Raw genomic sequence first — 6,000 nt, 5'->3', positions numbered from 1 at the left:
GTGGGTGGGAGCCTCAGGGAGTGGGCAGAGTTACCTGGTGAAGGGATGGAGGGCCCGAGTCTGGCCCAGGAGCCACAGTGACACTTGAAAGAGGCTCAGGAACCCTCACAGGATCAGGGACAAGCAGTCATGAATCCAAGGACAGGAGGAAAGTGTATAGTTTGGAGAATCATTTCTCCAGTCAGTTCCTAGTTCAAGTCTTGGCATAGAGGTTGATAGGGAGAGATGAGTATGGTCATCTCTAGGCAAAATTCCATTTGCTCCTATCAATGGACCCTACTGAGAAATAATTGGTGCAGTGGATGTTGACATCCCACCTTCTCTTCTGACCCCAAAATTGCTGGACAGGGAATGGGAAGGGAGGTCACCTCTGTGATAGTGTTCTTTGCCCTCAGCATCCTCTTCTAAAATGCCATAATGCTTTACATCTCCACTATTAAGACTCTTCTTTGGGTCAAGCATTACTCTCTTCCCATAGAGCTTTGGTAAAAATATTTTCTTTTCCATTCCTTTCTGGGGATTTGCAAGAATAATATCTTAGTGCACCTTGGCGGAAGCTCATCAGATCTGTGGCATGTGCTCCACTATGCCCTACCACTGAGCTCAGGACAGGCAGTGCTAATCAATTGCCATGCTCTTTCATCATCACAACCCCCCTCAATTCAGGGCTTTAGGCAGGCATCACCAATTGATTGGCATTAGCTCTGAGAATGATTCTATTTCTCACCAGGAGCTTAGGGTCAATTACCAGACACTTTCATTTTGGGTAGGAAAGTTCTCAGAAAGTGTGGTAGGGAGATGTGTGGGTGGTCATAAAGGCTGGGAAGAGGTCGAGAAATGATAGAAGGAGGCAAAGACAGAGCTTATTTTTGTTTTTTTTTTTCCTTTTTCTTCTTCTTTGTAAAGTTCCCTTCAGTTTCTCAGAGCTTCCTTTGTCTTTGGATTCTGTCATCCTGTCTGTCTTTCCCACCAGGAAATCAGGATGTTAGGAGGAGAGAAATGTTTACAGACTGAGGTACTGGAATAATTGCTCAGAGGTGGAAGGCATTCCTTTGCCCTTAGGAAGCTGGTTTCTGTCCATGCTTAGGGGACACTTAGAGAAGTCTTAACCTTCACAGTCGGCTTTGTAAGAGCCTTAAAAACCCATACACCTCTTCTGCAACCTCTTTAGGACTGGGAACCTCATTACCTCATGAGACAGCTCATTTCATTGTGGAATGACCTAAGTGGTTTAGAAAGTGGTCCGCTCACCCTGGGTTGAAATCTCTCTGCTTGACAAGTCCACTCATTAGTGCTGGTTCAAAGAGCATGTCTGCTTCCTTTTCCCAATGTCAGCCTTTCAAGTTGCTTACAGGTGGCTCTCATGGGCTCCCTATGTATTCTCTTCTCTACTCTCATTTTCTACTCTGCCTCATGTGACAAGGCATTAGAATTTTTATTATTCTGAGTAACCCCCAGATTGTTAAGTAACCTCCTTAGGACCATTGCCCTCAGAAAAATGTGTAATGTGATTTGTATGAGTTTGTGGACTATATGTGTGTTGAACAGAATTGATTATTGTTTCTTATGATCTGGAAATTATCCTTCCATGTAACCAAAGAGTTGTGTTTGCTGCTAAGATGCTGCTTGATCTTGCCTTGTGTTAAACTTGTAGTCACCTAAGACCCTTAGATTGCTTTCACACAAACTATTACCCAACCTGCATTCAACTGATAAGAATTTATAAAACTTGTTATTATTGTTGCTAAACAGCAAACTCTTTAGAGAATAAATAATTTTGAGGATAAATAATTTGAAACTTATTCATTCAACACTCACTTATTATTAGTACCTGCTTTCTAGTGAACAGTTTGTCAGCATCGAAATTTTATATGTTATAAGCACTTGCTCAGCATTTTGCCCTCACTTTAAATATCAGATCATCAGATCACCCATGTAATGAGCAGAGAGGTATATGTACAAGGATATTTATTGCAGCTCTAATTTTAATTATGAAAAATAATAAGCAAAGTAAGCTTCCAAGGGGATTAGTTACATATGGTATATGCCTCCATACATGGAATATCATGAAACTATTAAAATAATGAATTAGGTCTAAATGTAATGACACAGAATGATCTTCAATTATAAAAAGGGAAACAAAATTCATAACAAATTATAAATTATAAAAATTATAAAACAAATTATAAATTCATAAATTATAAAAAGGGAAACAAAATTCATAACAAATTAGGTGTATCGGAATCTCATTTGTGTTCTAACAAAGTTAAACTAAAAATGTATTTATATTTTTATACATATATGTATGCATGTGTTGTATAGGCATATCAACACACATAATATACATAATTCATAAATGTAAATAAGGGTTTAAAGATGCACAACCAACTATTAATGAAAGTTCCTGCTATAAGAGTAGAAAGAGGAGAGTAAGAATAGAAAATTATTTTTTTTCTTCTTATATACTTTTGTGGTTTGGATTTTTTTGAGCAAGTATTCATTTATTACTTGTATGATTTTTAAATGTTTTATAGAAAACAGGAAATAAACCTCAAGCAAATATTAGGAAAGACAAAGAACTCAAAGATGGAGAAAGCATAGTCACCCTTTTCTTAAAAAAAAATCCGGGGCTGGGGATGTGGCTCAAGCGGTAGCGCGCTCGCCTGGCATGCGTGCGGCCCGGGTTCGATCCTCAGCACCACATACCAACAAAGATGTTGTGTCCGCCGAGAACTAAAAAATAAATATTCAATATTCTCTCTCTCTCTCTCTCTCTCTCTCTCTCTCTCTCTCTCTCTCTCTCTCTCCTCTCTCTCACTCTCTCTAAAAAAAAAAAAAATCCCATTATAAGAAATAATGCATGGCCTGGATAATGATGCCATGGCACAATACAGGGTGCTTGGGAGTCTGGAAGAGAGAGAAGTTGACTCTGCTTGGAGAGAGGAGCATTCAGGAGGTGGATCCAGTGGATGGTAGGGTCTGACCAGGGATGGCAAAATGGAAATTTTGCAGAAAGGCTGTATCTTTTCTGGGTAATTCATTTGGTCTGTGTAGGGTTTTATAGAGAAATAATAAAAAGTTTAGAAGGGTAAGTTAGACCCAGAACTCAAGTAGCCTTTGATTCCTTTGTCAGTTAATAGGAGGCATCTCTAGTAGGCACCTTGTGAGACAATAATACTGGAGGCAGAGAGACCATTTATTGCTCTATGTTAGATTCTTGTAGATCCTATTTAGAGTTAAAAGTACTTCCCCCCACCAACCTCCTCAAGTGTATTCAGCAGCTAAATGACACTAGAAAACCCTTATATTAGATTCGTGGAGATTTACATCCCTCTCCAGCATAGTATAGGCTCTGAGAAGTCCTGAAATAAAAATGTGTTCAATTTTTATCAACCCAGCATCTCTCAAATTTCTTTGAACCTGGAATATTTGGTTTGCAGCTGGTGATTTTCCCAATGGCAGTCTGAACTGCAGCAAGCACTTTGGCAATCTGTCACAAGTAGAGTCATAGAAGTGTGGATGAGGGTGGCAGCAGAACAATGGAAAGGAATGCTGGGTGTAACCTCTCTGGAGAAGGAAATGTTGGAGGGCTTGGCAAGTTGTTCAGTCGTGGGGTCCAGGAAAAGACATGCCAAGGACTGGTCTGAGATCTTCCAGATCTTCCACACCTGCTGTTGTGGAGAGAGAGAGAGAGAAAGAGAGAGAGAGAGAGAGAGAGAGAGAGAGAGAGAGAGAGAGAGAGAGAGAGAGAGAGAGAGAGAGAGATTAGTTGTAAATGGACACAATACCTTTATTTGTTTATTTATTTTTATGCTGAGGCTCGAACCCAGTGCCTAACACATGCAAGGCAAGTGCTCTACCACTGAGCCCCAGCCCCAGCCCCTTCTTTTCTCCATATTTTAATTGGTGTATTAAATAATACATAATAGTGGGATTCATTGCTACATATTCATACATGCACACAATATGACAATACAATTTAGTCAATAACATTCTCCGGCTACTGTAGTCTCTCATACCAAAAGCCACAAGCATTAGATTTAGACCTCTGAAAGCTGGTTATGTGTATTAGGGCTTTCTCAGCATAAACATTGGGTCTGGAAAAAAAATAACACTTCATGGAAATATCTAATTTAAAATGGGATGTCACATAATCAATAAAATAATCTACAAGTTGTTGAATAGGGGGAAATACTTGGAAGTAATACTTCTGATAAGGGATTAATATCCAGAATATATAAAGAACTCCTACAACTCAACAGCAGTAAAATAAACAAATGGGCAAAAGACTTGAATAGACATTTCTCCAAGGCAGAGAAACAAATTGCCGGTTAAGTACATGAACATGTGCTCAAAATCACTAATCATTTGGAAAGCGCAAATCAAAGACACCAGGAGATACTGTTCATTCTCATTAGGATGAGCATTATCAGAAAAATTAAAAAATAATGCTGGTGAGCTGTAGAGAAATTAAAACAATTGTACCACTTTGGGTAGGAATGCAAAATGGTATGGCTGCTATGGAAAAAGAGTATAGAATTACAATATGAGCCAAGAATCACACTTCTGGGAATATACTCAAAAGAACTGAAAGTGGAGACCCAAAGAGAAAATTGTACATGTATGTTCATAGGAAGATTATTTGCAATGGTTGAAAGGCAGGAGCAATTCATGTGTCCATCAACAGATGAATGGATACAGAATGTATGTATGTATGTATACATACACACACACACACACACACACACACACACACCTATATATATATATATAAGAGAATATTATTAAGTCTTAAGAAGGAAGAAAATTCTTTTTGGAATTTTTTTTAATTTAATTTATTCTAGTCAATTATTCATGACAGTAGAATGCATTTTGACACATTGTATACAAATGGAGCATAACTTCTCATTCCTCTGGCTGTGCATGGTGAGAGACACACTAATAGTGAAATCATACGTGTACATAGGTAATAATGTCTGTCTTATTCTATGGTCCTTCCGGTCCCCATAGCCCCACCCCTCCCCTAGAAGGAAGAAAATTCTGACCCATGCTATAACACAATATCTGAATGTGTCCTCTCCCTCAATTCCTATGTTGAAATCCTAACTCGCAGTGTGGTGATGTTAGGAAATGGGGTCTCTGGCTGGTGCTGAGGTCATAAGTATGGAGCTCTGATGGATGAGATTAGTGCCTTATGAAAATGACCCTACCTATAGAGCTCTCTTGCTCCTTTTCCTACATATGAAGACAGAGCTCAAAGATGGCCATTCATAAACCATTTATGAGGGGAAAAGGCCCCTCACCAGCACCAAATCTGCTGACACCCTGATCTCTAACTTCCAGTTACCAGTGGGAAATAAATTCTTGTTTCTAGGCCATCCAGTTTACAGCATTCTGTTAGAACAGCCCAAGTGGACTAAGTCAATGGATGGAACTTGAAGACCTTGTGCTCAGTGTAATAAGCAAGTCGCAAAAGAACTGTATCATTCTACTAACATGAAATACCTAGATTACTCACATTCATAGAGGTGTAAAGTAGAACAGAGGTTGCCAGGGGTTGGGGGTGGGGATGGGGAGCTATTGTTTAATGCTTATACAGTTTCAGTTTTGCAAGATTGAAAGAGTTCTGGAGATGGCTGGTGGTAATGATTGTGCAACAATGTGAATGTACTTAATATCACTGACTTGTACATTTAAAAACTATTGCAATGGTGAAATTTATGTTATGTGTATTTTACCATAATTAACAAACAAACAAATGGACACAACATTTTGGTTCCAGCAGTCAGAAATATCCTAAATCTCTGTAGGTGATTATTTTATTTTTTTCCCACAATTTTCTGTAATTATATACAAAACATGATTCACTGTAGAAAAACGGAAAATACAAAGGAATAGAAAGAAAACAATATCCCCCAACTCCTTCCAGTTATCTGGAAGTAGCAATTTGGTGCATTTCCTTTATTATTATTATGTTTTCTGAAGCATCCCTTGTTGAGT

Source organism: Urocitellus parryii, chromosome 5 (genome assembly GCF_045843805.1).
Source record: "Urocitellus parryii isolate mUroPar1 chromosome 5, mUroPar1.hap1, whole genome shotgun sequence".
In the NCBI taxonomy this organism is placed as follows: Eukaryota; Metazoa; Chordata; class Mammalia; order Rodentia; family Sciuridae; genus Urocitellus; species Urocitellus parryii.
This window is presented reverse-complemented; position numbering follows the sequence as displayed.